General features: G+C 53.6%; 5 pseudogenes; all 5 read right to left on the minus strand.

Moving 5' to 3' along the window:
• Positions 1 to 789: 789 nt before the first annotated feature.
• Positions 790 to 2,519, minus strand: LOC134471463 (uncharacterized; annotated as a pseudogene).
• A 3,025-nt stretch (positions 2,520 to 5,544) lies between these two features.
• On the minus strand, positions 5,545 to 7,481 carry LOC134471464 (uncharacterized; annotated as a pseudogene).
• Positions 7,482 to 8,132: 651 nt separating this feature from the next.
• Positions 8,133 to 11,971, minus strand: LOC134471532 (basic proline-rich protein-like; annotated as a pseudogene).
• A 2,029-nt stretch (positions 11,972 to 14,000) lies between these two features.
• On the minus strand, positions 14,001 to 15,289 carry LOC134471533 (uncharacterized; annotated as a pseudogene).
• A 1,482-nt stretch (positions 15,290 to 16,771) lies between these two features.
• Positions 16,772 to 25,602, minus strand: LOC134471465 (basic proline-rich protein-like; annotated as a pseudogene).
• Positions 25,603 to 25,810: the final 208 nt, after the last annotated feature.

Raw genomic sequence — 25,810 nt, forward strand, 5'->3', positions numbered from 1 at the left:
TGATAGTGGTGATGGTGGTGATGGTGATGGTGATGATGATGGTGATGGTGATAGTGATGGTGGTGGTGGTGGTGATGGTGGTGGTGGTGGTGAAGGTGATGATGATGGTGATGGTGGTGGTGGTGAAGATGGTGATGGTGGTGATGGTGGTGATGGTGGTGGTGGTAATAGTGGTGATGGTGGTGGTGATGATGATGGTGATTGTGGTGATGGTGGTGATGGTGGTGGTGGTGATGGTGGTGATGGTGGTGATGGTGATGATGATGGTGATGGTGGTGATGGTGGTGATGATGCTGGTGGTGATGGTGGTGGTGCCGGTGATGGTGGTGATGATAGTGATGGTGGTGCTGGTGATGGTGGTGGTGGTGGTGATGGTGGTGTTGGTGGTGAAGGTGATGATGATGCTGATGGTGGTGGCGGTGAAGGTGGTGGCGGTGGTGATGGTGGTGATGGTGGTAATGGTGGTGATGGTGGTGATGGTAATGGTGGTGATGCTGGTGATGGTGGTGGTGCTGGTGATGGTGATGATGCTGGTGATGGTGGTGATGGTGGTGATGGTGATGGTAGTGATGCTGCTGATAGTGGTGATGCTGGTGATGGTGGTGGTGGTGGTGGTGGTGATAGTGGTGATGGTGATCATGATGGTTATGGTGGTGATGGTGGTGATGGTGGTGGTGATGGTGGTAATGGTGGTGATCGTGATGATGATGGTGATGGTGGTGATGGTGATGATGATAGTGATGGTGGTGGTGGTGTGGGCGGTGATGGTGGTGATGGTGGTGATGGTGGTTACGGTGCTGGTAGTGGTGATGGTGATGGTGGTGATGGTGGTGATGTTAGGGATGGTGGTGGTTGTGATGGTGGTGATGGTGGTAATGGTCGTGATGGGGGTGATGGTGATGGTGGTGGTGCTGGTGATGGTGATGGTGGTGATGGTGGTGGTGGTGGTGATGATGGTGGTGGTGGTGATGGTGATGATGCTGGTGATGGTGGTGATGGTGGTGATGGTGGTGTTGGTGATGAGGGTGCTGGTGGTGGTGATGGTGATGGTGGTGGTGGTGGTGGTGGTGGTGATGGTAATGATGATAGTGATGGTGGTGGTGGTGGTGGCGGTGATGGTGGTGATGGTGGTGATGGTGGTTACGGTGGTGGTGGTGGTGATGGTGATGGTGGTGATGGTGGTGATGGTAGGGATGGTGGTGGTTGTGATGGTGGTGATCGTGGTAATGGTCGTGATGGGGGTGATGGTGATGGTGGTGATGGTGGTGATGGTGGTGATGGTGGTGTTGCTGGTGATGGTGGTGATGGTGGTGATGGTGGTGTTGGTGATGAGGGTGCTGGTGGTGGTGATGGTGATGGTGGTGGTGGTGGTGGTGGTGGTGATGGTAATGATGATAGTGATGGTGGTGGTGGTGGTGGCGGTGATGGTGGTGATGGTGGTGATGGTGGTTACGGTGGTGGTGGTGGTGATGGTGATGGTGGTGATGGTGGTGATGGTAGGGATGGTGGTGGTTGTGATGGTGGTGATCGTGGTAATGGTCGTGATGGGGGTGATGGTGATGGTGGTGATGGTGGTGATGGTGGTGATGGTGGTGGTGCTGGTGATGGTGATGATGCTGGTGATGGTGGTGATGGTGATGATGGTGATGGTAGTGATCCTGCTGATGGTGGTGGTGGTGGTGATGGTGGTGGTGGTGGTGGTGAAGGTTGTGGTGGTGGTGATGGTGGTGATGGTGGTAATGGTGGTGATGGTGGTGATGGTGATTGTGGTGATGCTGGTGATGGTGATGGTGCTGGTGATGGTGATGATGCTGGTGATGGTGGTGATGGTGGTGATGGTGATGGTAGTGATGCTGCTGATGGTGGTGATGCTGGTGATGGTGGTGATGGTGATGATGATGGTTATGGTGGTGATGGTGGTGATGGTGGTGGTGATGGTGGTGATGGTGATGAAGATGGTGATGGTGGTGATGGTGGTGATGTGGTGACGGTGATGATGCTGGTGATGGTGTTGATGGTGGTGATGATGGTGGTGGTGATCTTGGTGATGGTGGTGGTGGTGGTGATGGTGGTGATGGTGAAGGTGGTGACGGTGGTGATGGTGATGATGATGGTTATGGTGGTGATGGTGGTGATGGTGGTGGTGGTGATGGTGGTAATGGTGCTGATCATGATGAATATGGTGATGGTGGTGATGGTGATGATGATAGTGATGGTGGTGGTGGTGGTGGTGATGGTGGTGATGGTGGTTATGGTGGTGGTGGTGGTGATGGTGATGGTGGTGATGGTGGTGATGGTGGGGATGGTGGTGGTGGTGAGGGTGGTGATGCTGGTGATGGTGGTGATGATGGTGATGGTGGTGATGGTGGTGATGGTGGTGATGGTGATGATGATGGTGATGATGGTGATGGTTGTGATGCTGGTGATGGTGGTGGTGATGGTGATGGTGGTGATGGTGGTGGTGGTGGTGATGGTGGGGTTGGTGATGATGGTGATGGTGGTGATAGTGGTGATGATGGTGGTGGTGATGGTGGTGATAGTGATGTTGATGGAGATTGTGGTGATGGTGGTAATGGTGGTGATGGTGATGGTGGTGATGGTGGTGATGGTGATGATGATGGTGATGATGGTGATGGTCGTGATGCTAGTGATGGTGGTGGTGATGGTGATGGTGGTGATGGTGGTGATGGTGATGATGATGGTGATGGTGTTGATGGTGGTGATGATGCTGGTGGTGATGGTGGTGGTGCGGGTGATGGTGATGATGATAGTGATGGTGGTGGTGATGATGGTGGTGGTGGTGGTGATGGTGGTGGTGGTGGTGAAGGTGATGATGGTGGTGAAGGTGGTGATGATGGTGGTGGTGATGGTGATGATGATGGTGATGGTGTTGATGGTGGCGATGATGCTGGTGGTGATGGTGGTGGTGCCAGTGATGGTGATGATGATAGTGATGGTGGTGGTGATGATGGTGGTGGTGGTGGTGTGATGGTGGTGGTGGTGGTGAAGGTGATGATGCTGGTGATGGTGGTGATGCTGGTGATGGTGATGGTGATGGTAGTGATGCTGCTGATGGTGGTGATGCTGGTGATGGTGGTGGTGGTGGTGGTGGTGATGGTGGTAGTGATGGTCATATTGGGGGTTTTGACGATGGTGATGGTGGTGATGGTGGTGGTGGTGATAGTGGTGATGGTGATGATGATGGTGACGGTGGTGATGGTGGTGATGGTGTTGTTTGTGATGGTGATGATGGTTGGGATGGTGATGATGATGGTGATGGTTTGATGGTGGTGATGATGGTGGTGGTGATCGCGGTGATGGTGGTGGTGGTGATGTTGGTGGTGGTGATGGTGGTGATGGTCGTGATGGTGATGATGATGGTTATGGTGGTGATGGTGGTGATGGTGGTCATGGTGATGGTGGTAATGGTGGTGATCATGATGATGATGGTGCTGGTGGTGATGGTGATGATGATAGTGATGGTGGTGGTGGTGGTGGTGGTGATGGTGGTGATGGTTGTGATTGTCGTGATGGAGGTGGTGGTGATTGTGGTGATGGTAGCGGTGGTTGTGGTGGTGATCGTGATGGTGTTGATGGTGGTTGTGGTGGTGATGGTAATGGTGGTGATGCTGGTGGTGATGGTGATGGTGGTGGTGGTGATGGTGGTGAGGGTGGTGATGGCGGTGATGGTGATGGTGGTGATGGTGGTGTTGGTTATGATGATGGTGATGGTAGTGATGATGATGGTGTTGGTGATGGTGATGATGATGGTGATGGTGGTGATGGTGTTGATGGTGGAGATGATGCTGGTGGTGATGGTGGTTGTGCCGGTGATGGTGATGATGATAGTGATGGTGGTGGTCGTGATGGTGGTGGTGGTGGTGATGGTGGTGGTGGTGGTGAAGGTGATGATGATGGTGATGGTGGTGGTGGTGATGGTGGTGGTGCTGCTGATGGTGATGATGCTGGTGATGGTGGTGATGGTGGTGATGGTGATGGTAGTGATGCTGGTGATGGTGGTGATGCTGGTGATGGTGGTGGTGGTGGTGGTGATGGTGATGGTGATGGTCATGGTTGGGGTCGTGATGATGGTGATGGTGGTGATAGTGGTGATGGTGGTGATGGTGATGATGATGGTGATGGTGATAGTGATGGTGGTGGTGGTGGTGATGGTGGTGGTGGTGGTGAAGGTGATGATGATGGTGATGGTGGTGGTGGTGAAGATGGTGATGGTGGTGATGGTGGTGATGGTGGTGGTGGTAATAGTGGTGATGGTGGTGGTGATGATGATGGTGATTGTGGTGATGGTGGTGATGGTGGTGGTGGTGATGGTGGTGATGGTGGTGATGGTGATGATGATGGTGATGGTGGTGATGGTGGTGATGATGCTGGTGGTGATGGTGGTGGTGCCGGTGATGGTGGTGATGATAGTGATGGTGGTGCTGGTGATGGTGGTGGTGGTGGTGATGGTGGTGTTGGTGGTGAAGGTGATGATGATGCTGATGGTGGTGGCGGTGAAGGTGGTGGCGGTGGTGATGGTGGTGATGGTGGTAATGGTGGTGATGGTGGTGATGGTAATGGTGGTGATGCTGGTGATGGTGGTGGTGCTGGTGATGGTGATGATGCTGGTGATGGTGGTGATGGTGGTGATGGTGATGGTAGTGATGCTGGTGATGGTGGTGATGCTGGTGATGGTGGTGGTGGTGGTGGTGATGGTGATGGTGATGGTCATGGTTGGGGTCGTGATGATGGTGATGGTGGTGATAGTGGTGATGGTGGTGATGGTGATGATGATGGTGATGGTGATAGTGATGGTGGTGGTGGTGGTGATGGTGGTGGTGGTGGTGAAGGTGATGATGATGGTGATGGTGGTGGTGGTGAAGATGGTGATGGTGGTGATGGTGGTGATGGTGGTGGTGGTAATAGTGGTGATGGTGGTGGTGATGATGATGGTGATTGTGGTGATGGTGGTGATGGTGGTGGTGGTGATGGTGGTGATGGTGGTGATGGTGATGATGATGGTGATGGTGGTGATGGTGGTGATGATGCTGGTGGTGATGGTGGTGGTGCCGGTGATGGTGGTGATGATAGTGATGGTGGTGCTGGTGATGGTGGTGGTGGTGGTGATGGTGGTGTTGGTGGTGAAGGTGATGATGATGCTGATGGTGGTGGCGGTGAAGGTGGTGGCGGTGGTGATGGTGGTGATGGTGGTAATGGTGGTGATGGTGGTGATGGTAATGGTGGTGATGCTGGTGATGGTGGTGGTGCTGGTGATGGTGATGATGCTGGTGATGGTGGTGATGGTGGTGATGGTGATGGTAGTGATGCTGCTGATAGTGGTGATGCTGGTGATGGTGGTGGTGGTGGTGGTGGTGATAGTGGTGATGGTGATCATGATGGTTATGGTGGTGATGGTGGTGATGGTGGTGGTGATGGTGGTAATGGTGGTGATCGTGATGATGATGGTGATGGTGGTGATGGTGATGATGATAGTGATGGTGGTGGTGGTGTGGGCGGTGATGGTGGTGATGGTGGTGATGGTGGTTACGGTGCTGGTAGTGGTGATGGTGATGGTGGTGATGGTGGTGATGTTAGGGATGGTGGTGGTTGTGATGGTGGTGATGGTGGTAATGGTCGTGATGGGGGTGATGGTGATGGTGGTGGTGCTGGTGATGGTGATGGTGGTGATGGTGGTGGTGGTGGTGATGATGGTGGTGGTGGTGATGGTGATGATGCTGGTGATGGTGGTGATGGTGGTGATGGTGGTGTTGGTGATGAGGGTGCTGGTGGTGGTGATGGTGATGGTGGTGGTGGTGGTGGTGGTGGTGATGGTAATGATGATAGTGATGGTGGTGGTGGTGGTGGCGGTGATGGTGGTGATGGTGGTGATGGTGGTTACGGTGGTGGTGGTGGTGATGGTGATGGTGGTGATGGTGGTGATGGTAGGGATGGTGGTGGTTGTGATGGTGGTGATCGTGGTAATGGTCGTGATGGGGGTGATGGTGATGGTGGTGATGGTGGTGATGGTGGTGATGGTGGTGGTGCTGGTGATGGTGATGATGCTGGTGATGGTGGTGATGGTGATGATGGTGATGGTAGTGATCCTGCTGATGGTGGTGGTGGTGGTGATGGTGGTGGTGGTGGTGGTGAAGGTTGTGGTGGTGGTGATGGTGGTGATGGTGGTAATGGTGGTGATGGTGGTGATGGTGATTGTGGTGATGCTGGTGATGGTGATGGTGCTGGTGATGGTGATGATGCTGGTGATGGTGGTGATGCTGGTGATGGTGATGGTAGTGATGCTGCTGATGGTGGTGATGCTGGTGATGGTGGTGATGTGGTGACGGTGATGATGCTGGTGATGGTGTTGATGGTGGTGATGATGGTGGTGGTGATCTTGGTGATGGTGGTGGTGGTGGTGATGGTGGTGATGGTGAAGGTGGTGACGGTGGTGATGGTGATGATGATGGTTATGGTGGTGATGGTGGTGATGGTGGTGGTGGTGATGGTGGTAATGGTGCTGATCATGATGAATATGGTGATGGTGGTGATGGTGATGATGATAGTGATGGTGGTGGTGGTGGTGGTGATGGTGGTGATGGTGGTTATGGTGGTGGTGGTGGTGATGGTGATGGTGGTGATGGTGGTGATGGTGGGGATGGTGGTGGTGGTGAGGGTGGTGATGCTGGTGATGGTGGTGATGATGGTGATGGTGGTGATGGTGGTGATGGTGGTGATGGTGATGATGATGGTGATGATGGTGATGGTTGTGATGCTGGTGATGGTGGTGGTGATGGTGATGGTGGTGATGGTGGTGGTGGTGGTGATGGTGGGGTTGGTGATGATGGTGATGGTGGTGATAGTGGTGATGATGGTGGTGGTGATGGTGGTGATAGTGATGTTGATGGAGATTGTGGTGATGGTGGTAATGGTGGTGATGGTGATGGTGGTGATGGTGGTGATGGTGATGATGATGGTGATGATGGTGATGGTCGTGATGCTAGTGATGGTGGTGGTGATGGTGATGGTGGTGATGGTGGTGATGGTGGTGGTGGTGATGGTGGTAATGGTGCTGATCATGATGAATATGGTGATGGTGGTGATGGTGATGATGATAGTGATGGTGGTGGTGGTGGTGGTGATGGTGGTGATGGTGGTTATGGTGGTGGTGGTGGTGATGGTGATGGTGGTGATGGTGGTGATGGTGGGGATGGTGGTGGTGGTGGTGGTGATGGTGGTGATGGTGGTTATGGTGGTGGTGGTGGTGGTGGTGATGGTGATGGTGGTGATGGTGGTGATGGTGGGGATGGTGGTGGTGGTGAGGGTGGTGATGCTGGTGATGGTGGTGATGATGGTGATGGTGGTGATGGTGGTGATGGTGGTGATGGTGATGATGATGGTGATGATGGTGATGGTTGTGATGCTGGTGATGGTGGTGGTGATGGTGATGGTGGTGATGGTGGTGGTGGTGGTGATGGTGGGGTTGGTGATGATGGTGATGGTGGTGATAGTGGTGATGATGGTGGTGGTGACGGTGGTGATAGTGATGTTGATGGAGATTGTGGTGATGGTGGTAATGGTGGTGATGGTGATGGTGGTGATGGTGGTGATGGTGATGATGATGGTGATGATGGTGATGGTCGTGATGCTAGTGATGGTGGTGGTGATGGTGATGGTGGTGATGGTGGTGATGGTGATGGTGGGCGTGGTGATGATGGTGATGGTGGTGGTGATGGTGGTGGTGGTGATGGTGATGATGATGGTGATGGTGGTGGTGGTCATGGTGGTGGTGGTGCTGATGGTGGTGATGGTGGTGGTGGTGGTGATGGTGATGATGGTGGTGATGGTGGTAACCGTGGTGCTGGTGGTGGTGGTGATGGTGGTGATGGTGGTCGTGATGGTGATGGTGATGGTGGTGGTGGTGGTGATGGTGATGGTGGTGATGGTGGTGGTGGTGGCGATGGTGACGGTGGTGATGGTGGTGATGGTGGTGATAGTGATGGTGGTGATGGTGGTGATGGTGGTGATGGTGATGATGATGGTGATGGTGGTTATGGTGGTGGTGGTCGTGGTGGTGATGGTGATGGTGGTGATGGTGGTGATGGTGGTGATGGTGATGATGATGGTGATGATGGTGACGGTGGTGATGCTGGTGATGGTGGTGGTGATGGTGGTGATGGTCGTGGTGGAGGTGATGGTGATGGTGGTGATGGTGGTGGTGGTGGTGATGGTGACGGTGGTGATGGTGGTGATGGTGGTGATGGTGGTGATGGTGGTGGTGATGGTGGTGATGGTCGTGGTGGAGGTGATGGTGATGGTGGTGATGGTGGTGGTGGTGATGATGATGGTGATGATGGTGACGGTGCTGATGCTGGTGATGGTGGTTGTGGTGGTGATGGTGACGGTGGTGATGGTGGTGATGGTGGTGATGGTGGTGATGATGGTGATGATGCTGATGGTGGTGATGCTGGTGATTTGGGTGATGGTGGTGGTGGTGGTGATGGTGGTGATGGTGGTGATGGTGGTGATGGTGGTGGTGGTGGTGATGGTGATGATGATGGTGATGGTGGTGAGGGTGGTGATGGTGGTGGTCGTGCTTATGGTGGTGTTGATGGTGGTGGTGGTGATGCTGTGATGGTGGTGATGGTGATGATGCTGTTGATGGTGGTGATGGTGGTGATGGTGGTGGTGATTGTGATGGTGATGGTGGTGGTGGTGGTAGTGGTGATGGTGGTGGTGGTGGTGATGGTGATGGTGGTGATGGTGGTGGTGGTGCTGGTGGTGGTGATGGTGTTGATGGTGGTGATGGTGATGGTGGTGATGGTGGTGATGGTGGTGATGGTGATGGCTGTGATGGTGATGATGATTGTGATGATGCTGATGCTGGTGATGCTGGTAATGGTGGTGATGGTGGTGGTGCTGGTGATGGTGGTGATGGTGGTGGTGGTGATGATGATGATGATGGTGGTGGTGGTCATGGTGGTGGTGGTGCTGATGGTGGTGATGGTGGTAAAGTTGGTGATGGTGGTGAGGGTGGTGATGGTGACGGTGGTGATGGTGGTGTTGGTGGTGGTGGTGACGGTGGTGGTGATGGTGGTGATGGTGTTGGTGGTGGTGATGGTGATGGTGATGATGGTGGTGATGGTGGTGATGGTGATGGTGGTGATGGTGATGATGATGGTGATGATGCTGATCCTGGTGATGCTGGTGATGGTGGTGATGGTGGTGGTGGTGGTGATGGTGGTGATGGTGGTGATGATGGTGATGATGGTGATGGTGGTGATGCTGGTGATGGTGGTGATTTTGGTGATGCTGGTGATGGTGGTGGTGATGGTGATGGTGGTGATGGTGATGGTGGTGATGGTCATGATGGTGATGATGGTGGTGATGATGGTGATGGTGGTGATGCTGGTGATGGGGGTGGTGACGGTGATGGTGGTGATTGTGGTGGTGATGGTGATGGTGGGGGTGGTGATGATGGTGATGGAGGTGATGGTGTTGATGGTGGAGGTGGTGATGGTGGTGATGGTGGTGATGCTGATGATGATGGTGATGGTGGTGATGGTGCTGGTGGTGGTGATTGTGGTGGTGGTGTTGATGGTGATGATGCTGGTGATGGTGGTGGTGGTGGTGATGGTGTGGGTGGTGATGATGGTGATGGTGGTGATGGTGGTGATGGTGGTGGTGGTGATGGTGGTGCTGGTGGTGATGGTGATGATGATGGTGATGATGTTGATGGTGGTGATGCTGGTGATGGTGGTGGTAGTGGTGAGGGTGGTGATGGTGATGATGATGGTGATTGTGGTGATGGTGGTGATGGTGGTGGTGGTGATGGTGGTGCTGGTGGTGATGGTGATGATGATGGTGGTGGTGGTGATGGTGATGGTGGTGATGGTGGTGATGATGGTGGTTGTGATGGTGGTGATGGTGGAGGTGGTGGGGATGGTGGGGATGGTTGTGGTGGTGATGGTGGTGGTGCTGGTGATGGTGATGATCATACTGGTGGTTTTGGAGTTGACGGTGGTGGTGGTGGTGATGGTGGTGATGGTGGTGGTGGTGATGGTGATGATGATGGTGATGGTGGTGATGGTGGTGATGGTGGTGATGGTGATGGTGGAGATGGTGATGATGACGGTGATTATGCTGATGCTGGTGATGCTGGTGATGGTGGTGATGGTGGTGGTGGTGGTGATGGTGGTGATGGTGGTGATTGTGGTGATGGTGGTGATGGTGATGATGATGGTGATGATGGTGATGGTGGTGATGCTGGTGATGGTGGTGGTGATGGTGATGGTGGAGGTGGTGATGGTAGTGATGGTGGTGCTGGTGGTGATGGTGATGATGATGGTGGTGGTGGTGATGGTGGTGATGTTGGTGATGGTGATGATGCTGGTGATGGTGGTGATGGTGGTGGTGATGGTGATGGTGATGGTGGTTGTGATGGTGGTGGTGATAGTGGTGATGGTGGTGGTGGTGGTGGTGGTGATGGTGGTGATGGTGGTGGTGGTGATGGTGGTGGTGATGGTGGTGATGGTGTTGGTGGTGGTGATGTTGATGGTGGTGATGGTGGTGATGGTGGTGATGGTGATGGTGGTGATGGTGATGATGACGGTGATGATGCTGATGCTGGTGATGCTGGTGATGGTGGTGATGGTGGTGGTGGTGGTGATGGTGGTGATGGTGGTGATTGTGGTGATGGTGGTGATGGTGATGATGATGGTGATGATGGTGATGGTGGTGATGCTGGTGATGGTGGTGGTGATGGTGATGGTGGAGGTGGTTATGGTAGTGATGGTGGTGATGGTGATGATGATGGTTATGGTGGTGATGGTGGTGATGATGGTGGTGGTGATGGTGGTGATGATGGTGGTGGTGGTGATGCTGGTGGTGGTGATGGTGGGGATGGTGGTTATGATGGTGGTAGTGGTGATGGTGATGGTGGTGATGGTGGTGGTGGTGGTGATGATGGTGATGGTGGTGGTGATGCTGATGGTGGGGGTGGTGATGATGGTGATGGTGGTGATGGTGGTGATGGTGGAGGTGGTGATGGTAGTGATGGTGGTGATGGTGATGATGATGGTGATGTTGGTGATGGTGGTGATGGTGGTGATGGTGATGGTGGTGATGGTGATGATGACGGTGATGATGCTGATGTTGGTGATGCTGGTGATGGTGGTGATGGTGGTGGTGGTGATGGTGGTGATGGTGGTGATTGTGGTGATGGTGATGATGATGGTGATGATGGTGATGGTGGTGATGCTGGTGATGGTGGTGGTGATGGTGATGGTGGAGGTGGTGATGGTGATGGTGATGATGGTGATGATGATGGTTATGGTGGTGATGGTGGTGATGATGCTGGTGGTGATGGTGGTGATGATGGTGGTGGTGGTGATGCTGGTGGTGGTGATGGTAGTGATGGTGGTGAAGGTGATGATGATGGTGATGATGGTGGTGGTGGTGCTGATGGTGATGATGCTGGTGATGGTGGTGATGGTGGTGATGGTGATGGTAGTGATTCTGGTGATGGTGGTGATGCTGGTGATGGTGGTGCTGGTGGTGGTGGTGATGCTGGTGGTGATGGTCATGGTTGGGGTCGTGATGATGGTGATGGTGGTGATGGTGGTGATGGTGGTGGTGATGATAGTGGTGATGGTGGTGATGGTGATGATGATGGTGATGGTGATAGTGATGGTGGTGGTGGTGGTGATGGTGGTGGTGGTGGTGAAGGTGATGATGATGGTGATGGGGGTGGTGGTGAAGGTGGTGATGGTGGTGATGGTGGTGATGATGATGGTGATTGTGGTGATGGTGGTGATGGTGGTGGTGGTGATGGTGGTGATGGTGGTGATGGTGATGATGATGGTGATGGTGTTGATGGTGGTGATGATGCTGGTGGTGATGGTGGTGGTGCGGGTGATGGTGATGATGATAGTGATGGTGGTGGTGATGATGGTGGTGGTGGTGGTGATGGTGGTGGTGGTGGTGAAGGTGATGATGGTGGTGAAGGTGGTGATGATGGTGATGGTGGTGATGGTGATGATGATGGTGATGGTGTTGATGGTGGCGATGATGCTGGTGGTGATGGTGGTGGTGCCAGTGATGGTGATGATGATAGTGATGGTGGTGGTGATGATGGTGGTGGTGGTGGTGTGATGGTGGTGGTGGTGGTGAAGGTGATGATGCTGGTGATGGTGGTGATGCTGGTGATGGTGATGGTGATGGTAGTGATGCTGCTGATGGTGGTGATGCTGGTGATGGTGGTGGTGGTGGTGGTGGTGATGGTGGTAGTGATGGTCATATTGGGGGTTTTGACGATGGTGATGGTGGTGATGGTGGTGGTGGTGATAGTGGTGATGGTGATGATGATGGTGACGGTGGTGATGGTGGTGATGGTGTTGTTTGTGATGGTGATGATGGTTGGGATGGTGATGATGATGGTGATGGTTTGATGGTGGTGATGATGGTGGTGGTGATCGCGGTGATGGTGGTGGTGGTGATGTTGGTGGTGGTGATGGTGGTGATGGTCGTGATGGTGATGATGATGGTTATGGTGGTGATGGTGGTGATGGTGGTCATGGTGATGGTGGTAATGGTGGTGATCATGATGATGATGGTGCTGGTGGTGATGGTGATGATGATAGTGATGGTGGTGGTGGTGGTGGTGGTGATGGTGGTGATGGTTGTGATTGTCGTGATGGAGGTGGTGGTGATTGTGGTGATGGTAGCGGTGGTTGTGGTGGTGATCGTGATGGTGTTGATGGTGGTTGTGGTGGTGATGGTAATGGTGGTGATGCTGGTGGTGATGGTGATGGTGGTGGTGGTGATGGTGGTGAGGGTGGTGATGGCGGTGATGGTGATGGTGGTGATGGTGGTGTTGGTTATGATGATGGTGATGGTAGTGATGATGATGGTGTTGGTGATGGTGATGATGATGGTGATGGTGGTGATGGTGTTGATGGTGGAGATGATGCTGGTGGTGATGGTGGTTGTGCCGGTGATGGTGATGATGATAGTGATGGTGGTGGTCGTGATGGTGGTGGTGGTGGTGATGGTGGTGGTGGTGGTGAAGGTGATGATGATGGTGATGGTGGTGGTGGTGATGGTGGTGGTGCTGCTGATGGTGATGATGCTGGTGATGGTGGTGATGGTGGTGATGGTGATGGTAGTGATGCTGGTGATGGTGGTGATGCTGGTGATGGTGGTGGTGGTGGTGGTGATGGTGATGGTGATGGTCATGGTTGGGGTCGTGATGATGGTGATGGTGGTGATAGTGGTGATGGTGGTGATGGTGATGATGATGGTGATGGTGATAGTGATGGTGGTGGTGGTGGTGATGGTGGTGGTGGTGGTGAAGGTGATGATGATGGTGATGGTGGTGGTGGTGAAGATGGTGATGGTGGTGATGGTGGTGATGGTGGTGGTGGTAATAGTGGTGATGGTGGTGGTGATGATGATGGTGATTGTGGTGATGGTGGTGATGGTGGTGGTGGTGATAGTGGTGATGGTGGTGATGGTGATGATGATGGTGATGGTGTTGATGGTGGTGATGATGCTGGTGGTGATGGTGGTGGTGCCGGTGATGGTGATGATGATAGTGATGGTGGTGCTGGTGATGGTGGTGGTGGTGGTGATGGTGGTGTTGGTGGTGAAGGTGATGATGATGCTGATGGTGGTGGTGGTGAAGGTGGTGGCGGTGGTGATGGTGGTGATGGTGGTAATGGTGGTGATGGTGGTGATGGTAATGGTGGTGATGCTGGTGATGGTGGTGGTGCTGGTGATGGTGATGATGCTGGTGATGGTGGTGATGGTGGTGATGGTGATGGTAGTGATGCTGCTGATAGTGGTGATGCTGGTGATGGTGGTGGTGGTGGTGGTGATGGTGGTGATGGTGATCATGATGGTTATGGTGGTGATGGTGGTGATGGTGGTGGTGATGGTGGTAATGGTGGTGATCGTGATGATGATGGTGATGGTGGTGATGGTGATGATGATAGTGATGGTGGTGGTGGTGTGGGCGGTGATGGTGGTGATGGTGGTGATGGTGGTTACGGTGCTGGTGGTGGTGATGGTGATGGTGGTGATGGTGGTGATGTTAGGGATGGTGGTGGTTGTGATGGTGGTGATGGTGGTAATGGTCGTGATGGGGGTGATGGTGATGGTGGTGGTGCTGGTGATGGTGATGGTGGTGATGGTGGTGGTGGTGGTGATGATGGTGGTGGTGGTGATGGTGATGATGCTGGTGATGGTGGTGATGGTGGTGATGGTGGTGTTGGTGATGAGGGTGCTGGTGGTGGTGATGGTGATGGTGGTGGTGGTGGTGGTGGTGGTGATGGTAATGATGATAGTGATGGTGGTGGTGGTGGTGGCGGTGATGGTGGTGATGGTGGTGATGGTGGTTACGGTGGTGGTGGTGGTGATGGTGATGGTGGTGATGGTGGTGATGGTAGGGATGGTGGTGGTTGTGATGGTGGTGATCGTGGTAATGGTCGTGATGGGGGTGATGGTGATGGTGGTGATGGTGGTGATGGTGGTGATGGTGGTGGTGCTGGTGATGGTGATGATGCTGGTGATGGTGGTGATGGTGATGATGGTGATGGTAGTGATCCTGCTGATGGTGGTGGTGGTGGTGATGGTGGTGGTGGTGGTGGTGATGGTGGTGGTGATGGTGGTGGTGGTGAAGGTTGTGGTGGTGGTGATGGTGGTGATGGTGGTAATGGTGGTGATGGTGGTGATGGTGATTGTGGTGATGCTGGTGATGGTGATGGTGCTGGTGATGGTGATGATGCTGGTGATGGTGGTGATGGTGGTGATGGTGATGGTAGTGATGCTGCTGATGGTGGTGATGCTGGTGATGGTGGTGATGGTGATGATGATGGTTATGGTGGTGATGGTGGTGATGGTGGTGGTGATGGTGGTGATGGTGATGATGATGGTGATGGTGGTGATGGTGGTGATGTGGTGACGGTGATGATGCTGGTGATGGTGTTGATGGTGGTGATGATGGTGGTGGTGATCTTGGTGATGGTGGTGGTGGTGGTGATGGTGGTGATGGTGAAGGTGGTGACGGTGGTGATGGTGATGATGATGGTTATGGTGGTGATGGTGGTGATGGTGGTGGTGGTGATGGTGGTAATGGTGCTGATCATGATGAATATGGTGATGGTGGTGATGGTGATGATGATAGTGATGGTGGTGGTGGTGGTGGTGATGGTGGTGATGGTGGTTATGGTGGTGGTGGTGGTGATGGTGATGGTGGTGATGGTGGTGATGGTGGGGATGGTGGTGGTGGTGAGGGTGGTGATGCTGGTGATGGTGGTGATGATGGTGATGGTGGTGATGGTGGTGATGGTGGTGATGGTGATGATGATGGTGATGATGGTGATGGTTGTGATGCTGGTGAGGGTGGTGGTGATGGTGATGGTGGTGATGGTGGTGGTGGTGGTGATGGTGGGGTTGGTGATGATGGTGATGGTGGTGATAGTGGTGATGATGGTGGTGGTGATGGTGGTGATAGTGATGTTGATGGAGATTGTGGTGATGGTGGTAATGGTGGTGATGGTGATGGTGGTGATGGTGGTGATGGTGATGATGATGGTGATGATGGTGATGGTCGTGATGCTAGTGATGGTGGTGGTGATGGTGGTAATGGTGCTGATCATGATGAATATGGTGATGGTGGTGATGGTGATGATGATAGTGATGGTGGTGGTGGTGGTGGTGATGGTGGTGATGGTGGTTATGGTGGTGGGTGGTGGTGGTGATGGTGATGGTGGTGATGGTGGTGATGGTGGGGATGGTGGTGGTGGTGAGGGTGGTGATGCTGGTGATGGTGGTGATGATGGTGATGGTGGTGATGGTGGTGATGGTGGTGATGGTGATGATGATGGTGATGATGGTGATGGTTGTGATGCTGGTGATGGTGGTGGTGATGGTGATGGTGGTGATGGTGGTGGTGGTGGTGATGGTGGGGTTGGTGATGATGGTGATGGTGGTGATAGTGGTGATGATGGTGGTGGTGATGGTGGTGATAGTGATGTTGATGGAGATTGTGGTGATGGTGGTAATGGTGGTGATGGTGATGGTGGTGATGGTGGTGATGGTGATGATGATGGTGATGATGGTGATGGTCGTGATGCTAGTGATGGTGGTGGTGATGGTGATGGTGGTGATGGTGGTGATGGTGATGGTGGGCGTGGTGATGATGGTGATGGTGGTGGTGATGGTGGTGGTGGTGATGGTGATGATGATGGTGATGGTGGTGGTGGTCATGTGGTGGTGGTGCTGATGGTGGTGATGGTGGTGGTGGTGGTGATGGTGATGATGGTGGTGATGGTGGTAACCGTGGTGCTGGTGGTGGTGGTGATGGTGGTGATGGTGGTCGTGATGGTGATGGTGATGGTGGTGGTGGTGGTGATGGTGATGGTGGTGATGGTGGTGGTGGTGGCGATGGTGACGGTGGTGATGGTGGTGATGGTGGTGATAGTGATGGTGGTGATGGTGGTGATGGTGGTGATGGTGATGATGATGGTGATGGTGGTTATGGTGGTGGTGGTCGTGGTGGTGATGGTGATGGTGGTGATGGTGGTGATGGTGGTGATGGTGATGATGATGGTGATGATGGTGACGGTGGTGATGCTGGTGATGGTGGTGGTGATGGTGGTGATGGTCGTGGTGGAGGTGATGGTGATGGTGGTGATGGTGGTGGTGGTGGTGATGGTGACGGTGGTGATGATGATGGTGATGATGGTGACGGTGCTGATGCTGGTGATGGTGGTGGTGGTGGTGATGGTGACGGTGGTGATGGTGGTGATGGTGGTGGTGGTGGTGATGGTGACGGTGGTGATGGTGGTGATGGTGGTGATGGTGGTGATGATGGTGATGATGCTGATGGTGGTGATGCTGGTGATTTGGGTGATGGTGGTGGTGGTGGTGATGGTGGTGATGGTGGTGATGGTGGTGATGGTGGTGGTGGTGGTGATGGTGATGATGATGGTGATGGTGGTGAGGGTGGTGATGGTGGTGGTGGTGGTGATGGTGACGGTGGTGATGGTGGTGATGGTGGTGATGGTGGTGATGATGGTGATGATGCTGATGGTGGTGATGCTGGTGATTTGGGTGATGGTGGTGGTGGTGGTGATGGTGGTGATGGTGGTGATGGTGGTGATGGTGGTGGTGGTGGTGATGGTGATGATGATGGTGATGGTGGTGAGGGTGGTGATGGTGGTGGTCGTGCTTATGGTGGTGTTGATGGTGGTGGTGGTGATGCTGTGATGGTGGTGATGGTGATGATGCTGTTGATGGTGGTGATGGTGGTGATGGTGGTGGTGATTGTGATGGTGATGGTGGTGGTGGTGGTAGTGGTGATGGTGGTGGTGGTGGTGATGGTGATGGTGGTGATGGTGGTGGTGGTGCTGGTGGTGGTGATGGTGTTGATGGTGGTGATGGTGATGGTGGTGATGGTGGTGATGGTGGTGATGGTGATGGCTGTGATGGTGATGATGATTGTGATGATGCTGATGCTGGTGATGCTGGTAATGGTGGTGATGGTGGTGGTGCTGGTGATGGTGGTGATGGTGGTGGTGGTGATGATGATGATGATGGTGGTGGTGGTCATGGTGGTGGTGGTGCTGATGGTGGTGATGGTGGTAAAGTTGGTGATGGTGGTGAGGGTGGTGATGGTGACGGTGGTGATGGTGGTGTTGGTGGTGGTGGTGACGGTGGTGGTGATGGTGGTGATGGTGTTGGTGGTGGTGATGGTGATGGTGATGATGGTGGTGATGGTGGTGATGGTGATGGTGGTGATGGTGATGATGATGGTGATGATGCTGATCCTGGTGATGCTGGTGATGGTGGTGATGGTGGTGGTGGTGGTGATGGTGGTGATGGTGGTGATGATGGTGATGATGGTGATGGTGGTGATGCTGGTGATGGTGGTGATTTTGGTGATGCTGGTGATGGTGGTGGTGATGGTGATGGTGGTGATGGTGATGGTGGTGATGGTCATGATGGTGATGATGGTGGTGATGATGGTGATGGTGGTGATGCTGGTGATGGGGGTGGTGACGGTGATGGTGGTGATTGTGGTGGTGATGGTGATGGTGGGGGTGGTGATGATGGTGATGGAGGTGATGGTGTTGATGGTGGAGGTGGTGATGGTGGTGATGGTGGTGATGCTGATGATGATGGTGATGGTGGTGATGGTGCTGGTGGTGGTGATTGTGGTGGTGGTGTTGATGGTGATGATGCTGGTGATGGTGGTGGTGGTGGTGATGGTGTGGGTGGTGATGATGGTGATGGTGGTGATGGTGGTGATGGTGGTGGTGGTGATGGTGGTGCTGGTGGTGATGGTGATGATGATGGTGATGATGTTGATGGTGGTGATGCTGGTGATGGTGGTGGTAGTGGTGAGGGTGGTGATGGTGATGATGATGGTGATTGTGGTGATGGTGGTGATGGTGGTGGTGGTGATGGTGGTGCTGGTGGTGATGGTGATGATGATGGTGGTGGTGGTGATGGTGATGGTGGTGATGGTGGTGATGATGGTGGTTGTGATGGTGGTGATGGTGGAGGTGGTGGGGATGGTGGGGATGGTTGTGGTGGTGATGGTGGTGGTGCTGGTGATGGTGATGATCATACTGGTGGTTTTGGAGTTGACGGTGGTGGTGGTGGTGATGGTGGTGATGGTGGTGGTGGTGATGGTGATGATGATGGTGATGGTGGTGATGGTGGTGATGGTGGTGATGGTGATGGTGGTGATGGTGATGATGACGGTGATTATGCTGATGCTGGTGATGCTGGTGATGGTGGTGATGGTGGTGGTGGTGGTGATGGTGGTGATGGTGGTGATTGTGGTGATGGTGGTGATGGTGATGATGATGGTGATGATGGTGATGGTGGTGATGCTGGTGATGGTGGTGGTGATGGTGATGGTGGAGGTGGTGATGGTAGTGATGGTGGTGCTGGTGGTGATGGTGATGATGATGGTGGTGGTGGTGATGGTGGTGATGTTGGTGATGGTGATGATGCTGGTGATGGTGGTGATGGTGGTGGTGATGGTGATGGTGATGGTGGTTGTGATGGTGGTGGTGATAGTGGTGATGGTGGTGGTGGTGGTGGTGGTGATGGTGGTGATGGTGGTGGTGGTGATGGTGGTGGTGATGGTGGTGATGGTGTTGGTGGTGGTGATGTTGATGGTGGTGATGGTGGTGATGGTGGTGATGGTGATGGTGGTGATGGTGATGATGACGGTGATGATGCTGATGCTGGTGATGCTGGTGATGGTGGTGATGGTGGTGGTGGTGGTGATGGTGGTGATGGTGGTGATTGTGGTGATGGTGGTGATGGTGATGATGATGGTGATGATGGTGATGGTGGTGATGCTGGTGATGGTGGTGGTGATGGTGATGGTGGAGGTGGTTATGGTAGTGATGGTGGTGATGGTGATGATGATGGTTATGGTGGTGATGGTGGTGATGATGGTGGTGGTGATGGTGGTGATGATGGTGGTGGTGGTGATGCTGGTGGTGGTGATGGTGGGGATGGTGGTTATGATGGTGGTAGTGGTGATGGTGATGGTGGTGATGGTGGTGGTGGTGGTGATGATGGTGATGGTGGTGGTGATGCTGATGGTGGGGGTGGTGATGATGGTGATGGTGGTGATGGTGGTGATGGTGGAGGTGGTGATGGTAGTGATGGTGGTGATGGTGATGATGATGGTGATGGTGGTGATGGTGGTGATGGTGGTGATGGTGATGGTGGTGATGGTGATGATGACGGTGATGATGCTGATGTTGGTGATGCTGGTGATGGTGGTGATGGTGGTGGTGGTGATGGTGGTGATGGTGGTGATTGTGATGGTGATGATGATGGTGATGATGGTGATGGTGGTGATGCTGGTGATGGTGGTGGTGATGGTGATGGTGGAGGTGGTGATGGTGATGGTGATGATGGTGATGATGATGGTTATGGTGGTGATGGTGGTGATGATGCTGGTGGTGATGGTGGTGATGATGGTGGTGGTGGTGATGCTGGTGGTGGTGATGGTAGTGATGGTGGTGAAGGTGATGATGATGGTGATGATGGTGGTTGTGGTGCTGATGGTGATGATGCTGGTGATGGTGGTGATGGTGGTGATGGTGATGGTAGTGATTCTGGTGATGGTGGTGATGCTGGTGATGGTGGTGCTGGTGGTGGTGGTGATGCTGGTGGTGATGGTCATGGTTGGGGTCGTGATGATGGTGATGGTGGTGATGGTGGTGATGGTGGTGGTGATGATAGTGGTGATGGTGGTGATGGTGATGATGATGGTGATGGTGATAGTGATGGTGGTGGTGGTGGTGATGGTGGTGGTGGTGGTGATGGTGGTGATGCTGGTGATGGTGGTGGTGATTGTGATGGTGGTGATGGTGGTGATGGTGGTGATGATGATGGTGATTGTGGTGATGGTGGTGATGGTGGTGGTGGTGATGGTGGTGATGGTGGTGATGGTGATGATGATGGTGATGGTGTTGATGGTGGTGATGATGCTGGTGGTGATGGTGGTGGTGCGGGTGATGGTGATGATGATAGTGATGGTGGTGGTGATGATGGTGGTGGTGGTGGTGATGGTGGTGGTGGTGGTGAAGGTGATGATGGTGGTGAAGGTGGTGATGATGGTGATGGTGGTGATGGTGATGATGATGGTGATGGTGTTGATGGTGGCGATGATGCTGGTGGTGATGGTGGTGGTGCCAGTGATGGTGATGATGATAGTGATGGTGGTGGTGATGATGGTGGTGGTGGTGGTGTGATGGTGGTGGTGGTGGTGAAGGTGATGATGCTGGTGATGGTGGTGATGCTGGTGATGGTGATGGTGATGGTAGTGATGCTGCTGATGGTGGTGATGCTGGTGATGGTGGTGGTGGTGGTGGTGGTGATGGTGGTAGTGATGGTCATATTGGGGGTTTTGACGATGGTGATGGTGGTGATGGTGGTGGTGGTGATAGTGGTGATGGTGATGATGATGGTGACGGTGGTGATGGTGGTGATGGTGTTGTTTGTGATGGTGATGATGGTTGGGATGGTGATGATGATGGTGATGGTTTGATGGTGGTGATGATGGTGGTGGTGATCGCGGTGATGGTGGTGGTGGTGATGTTGGTGGTGGTGATGGTGGTGATGGTCGTGATGGTGATGATGATGGTTATGGTGGTGATGGTGGTGATGGTGGTCATGGTGATGGTGGTAATGGTGGTGATCATGATGATGATGGTGCTGGTGGTGATGGTGATGATGATAGTGATGGTGGTGGTGGTGGTGGTGGTGATGGTGGTGATGGTTGTGATTGTCGTGATGGAGGTGGTGGTGATTGTGGTGATGGTAGCGGTGGTTGTGGTGGTGATCGTGATGGTGTTGATGGTGGTTGTGGTGGTGATGGTAATGGTGGTGATGCTGGTGGTGATGGTGATGGTGGTGGTGGTGATGGTGGTGAGGGTGGTGATGGCGGTGATGGTGATGGTGGTGATGGTGGTGTTGGTTATGATGATGGTGATGGTAGTGATGATGATGGTGTTGGTGATGGTGATGATGATGGTGATGGTGGTGATGGTGTTGATGGTGGAGATGATGCTGGTGGTGATGGTGGTTGTGCCGGTGATGGTGATGATGATAGTGATGGTGGTGGTCGTGATGGTGGTGGTGGTGGTGATGGTGGTGGTGGTGGTGAAGGTGATGATGATGGTGATGGTGGTGGTGGTGATGGTGGTGGTGCTGCTGATGGTGATGATGCTGGTGATGGTGGTGATGGTGGTGATGGTGATGGTAGTGATGCTGGTGATGGTGGTGATGCTGGTGATGGTGGTGGTGGTGGTGGTGATGGTGATGGTGATGGTCATGGTTGGGGTCGTGATGATGGTGATGGTGGTGATAGTGGTGATGGTGGTGATGGTGATGATGATGGTGATGGTGATAGTGATGGTGGTGGTGGTGGTGATGGTGGTGGTGGTGGTGAAGGTGATGATGATGGTGATGGTGGTGGTGGTGAAGATGGTGATGGTGGTGATGGTGGTGATGGTGGTGGTGGTAATAGTGGTGATGGTGGTGGTGATGATGATGGTGATTGTGGTGATGGTGGTGATGGTGGTGGTGGTGATAGTGGTGATGGTGGTGATGGTGATGATGATGGTGATGGTGTTGATGGTGGTGATGATGCTGGTGGTGATGGTGGTGGTGCCGGTGATGGTGATGATGATAGTGATGGTGGTGCTGGTGATGGTGGTGGTGGTGGTGATGGTGGTGTTGGTGGTGAAGGTGATGATGATGCTGATGGTGGTGGTGGTGAAGGTGGTGGCGGTGGTGATGGTGGTGATGGTGGTAATGGTGGTGATGGTGGTGATGGTAATGGTGGTGATGCTGGTGATGGTGGTGGTGCTGGTGATGGTGATGATGCTGGTGATGGTGGTGATGGTGGTGATGGTGATGGTAGTGATGCTGCTGATAGTGGTGATGCTGGTGATGGTGGTGGTGGTGGTGGTGATGGTGGTGATGGTGATCATGATGGTTATGGTGGTGATGGTGGTGATGGTGGTGGTGATGGTGGTAATGGTGGTGATCGTGATGATGATGGTGATGGTGGTGATGGTGATGATGATAGTGATGGTGGTGGTGGTGTGGGCGGTGATGGTGGTGATGGTGGTGATGGTGGTTACGGTGCTGGTGGTGGTGATGGTGATGGTGGTGATGGTGGTGATGTTAGGGATGGTGGTGGTTGTGATGGTGGTGATGGTGGTAATGGTCGTGATGGGGGTGATGGTGATGGTGGTGGTGCTGGTGATGGTGATGGTGGTGATGGTGGTGGTGGTGGTGATGATGGTGGTGGTGGTGATGGTGATGATGCTGGTGATGGTGGTGATGGTGGTGATGGTGGTGTTGGTGATGAGGGTGCTGGTGGTGGTGATGGTGATGGTGGTGGTGGTGGTGGTGGTGGTGATGGTAATGATGATAGTGATGGTGGTGGTGGTGGTGGCGGTGATGGTGGTGATGGTGGTGATGGTGGTTACGGTGGTGGTGGTGGTGATGGTGATGGTGGTGATGGTGGTGATGGTAGGGATGGTGGTGGTTGTGATGGTGGTGATCGTGGTAATGGTCGTGATGGGGGTGATGGTGATGGTGGTGATGGTGGTGATGGTGGTGATGGTGGTGGTGCTGGTGATGGTGATGATGCTGGTGATGGTGGTGATGGTGATGATGGTGATGGTAGTGATCCTGCTGATGGTGGTGGTGGTGGTGATGGTGGTGGTGGTGGTGGTGATGGTGGTGGTGATGGTCATGTTGGGGGTCGTGATTATGGTGATGGCGGTGATGGTGGTGATGGTGGTGCTGATGATGATGATGGTGATGGTGGTGGTGGTGAAGGTTGTGGTGGTGGTGATGGTGGTGATGGTGGTGATGGTGGTGATGGTGGTGATGGTGATTGTGGTGATGCTGGTGATGGTGATGGTGCTGGTGATGGTGATGATGCTGGTGATGGTGGTGATGGTGGTGATGGTGATGGTAGTGATGCTGCTGATGGTGGTGATGCTGGTGATGGTGGTGATGGTGATGATGATGGTTATGGTGGTGATGGTGGTGATGGTGGTGGTGATGGTGGTGATGGTGATGATGATGGTGATGGTGGTGATGGTGGTGATGTGGTGACGGTGATGATGCTGGTGATGGTGTTGATGGTGGTGATGATGGTGGTGGTGATCTTGGTGATGGTGGTGGTGGTGGTGATGGTGGTGATGGTGAAGGTGGTGACGGTGGTGATGGTGATGATGATGGTTATGGTGGTGATGGTGGTGATGGTGGTGGTGGTGATGGTGGTAATGGTGCTGATCATGATGAATATGGTGATGGTGGTGATGGTGATGATGATAGTGATGGTGGTGGTGGTGGTGGTGATGGTGGTGATGGTGGTTATGGTGGTGGTGGTGGTGATGGTGATGGTGGTGATGGTGGTGATGGTGGGGATGGTGGTGGTGGTGAGGGTGGTGATGCTGGTGATGGTGGTGATGATGGTGATGGTGGTGATGGTGGTGATGGTGGTGATGGTGATGATGATGGTGATGATGGTGATGGTTGTGATGCTGGTGATGGTGGTGGTGATGGTGATGGTGGTGATGGTGGTGGTGGTGGTGATGGTGGGGTTGGTGATGATGGTGATGGTGGTGATAGTGGTGATGATGGTGGTGGTGATGGTGGTGATAGTGATGTTGATGGAGATTGTGGTGATGGTGGTAATGGTGGTGATGGTGATGGTGGTGATGGTGGTGATGGTGATGATGATGGTGATGATGGTGATGGTCGTGATGCTAGTGATGGTGGTGGTGATGGTGATGGTGGTGATGGTGGTGATGGTGGTGGTGGTGATGGTGGTAATGGTGCTGATCATGATGAATATGGTGATGGTGGTGATGGTGATGATGATAGTGATGGTGGTGGTGGTGGTGGTGATGGTGGTGATGGTGGTTATGGTGGTGGTGGTGGTGGTGGTGATGGTGATGGTGGTGATGGTGGTGATGGTGGGGATGGTGGTGGTGGTGAGGGTGGTGATGCTGGTGATGGTGGTGATGATGGTGATGGTGGTGATGGTGGTGATGGTGATGATGATGGTGATGATGGTGATGGTTGTGATGCTGGTGATGGTGGTGGTGATGGTGATGGTGGTGATGGTGGTGGTGGTGGTGATGGTGGGGTTGGTGATGATGGTGATGGTGGTGATAGTGGTGATGATGGTGGTGGTGATGGTGGTGATAGTGATGTTGATGGAGATTGTGGTGATGGTGGTAATGTTGGTGATGGTGATGGTGGTGATGGTGGTGATGGTGATGATGATGGTGATGATGGTGATGGTCGTGATGCTAGTGATGGTGGTGGTGATGGTGATGGTGGTGATGGTGGTGATGGTGATGGTGGGCGTGGTGATGATGGTGATGGTGGTGGTGATGGTGGTGGTGGTGATGGTGATGATGATGGTGATGGTGGTGGTGGTCATGGTGGTGGTGGTGCTGATGGTGGTGATGGTGGTGGTGGTGGTGATGGTGATGATGGTGGTGATGGTGGTAACCGTGGTGCTGGTGGTGGTGGTGATGGTGGTGATGGTGGTCGTGATGGTGATGGTGATGGTGGTGGTGGTGGTGATGGTGATGGTGGTGATGGTGGTGGTGGTGGCGATGGTGACGGTGGTGATGGTGGTGATGGTGGTGATAGTGATGGTGGTGATGGTGGTGATGGTGGTGATGGTGATGATGATGGTGATGGTGGTTATGGTGGTGGTGGTCGTGGTGGTGATGGTGATGGTGGTGATGGTGGTGATGGTGGTGATGGTGATGATGATGGTGATGATGGTGACGGTGGTGATGCTGGTGATGGTGGTGGTGATGGTGGTGATGGTCGTGGTGGAGGTGATGGTGATGGTGGTGATGGTGGTGGTGGTGGTGATGGTGACGGTGGTGATGATGATGGTGATGATGGTGACGGTGCTGATGCTGGTGATGGTGGTGGTGGTGGTGATGGTGACGGTGGTGATGGTGGTGATGGTGGTGGTGGTGGTGATGGTGACGGTGGTGATGGTGGTGATGGTGGTGATGGTGGTGATGATGGTGATGATGCTGATGGTGGTGATGTTGGTGATTTGGGTGATGGTGGTGGTGGTGGTGATGGTGGTGATGGTGGTGATGGTGGTGATGGTGGTGGTGGTGGTGATGGTGATGATGATGGTGATGGTGGTGAGGGTGGTGATGGTGGTGGTGGTGGTGATGGTGACGGTGGTGATGGTGGTGATGGTGGTGATGGT

This window comes from Cavia porcellus, unplaced genomic scaffold (assembly GCF_034190915.1).
Source record: "Cavia porcellus strain 051 isolate PalLab524CR breed Dunkin Hartley unplaced genomic scaffold, mCavPor4.1 scaffold_18, whole genome shotgun sequence".
NCBI lineage: Eukaryota > Metazoa > Chordata > Mammalia > Rodentia > Caviidae > Cavia > Cavia porcellus.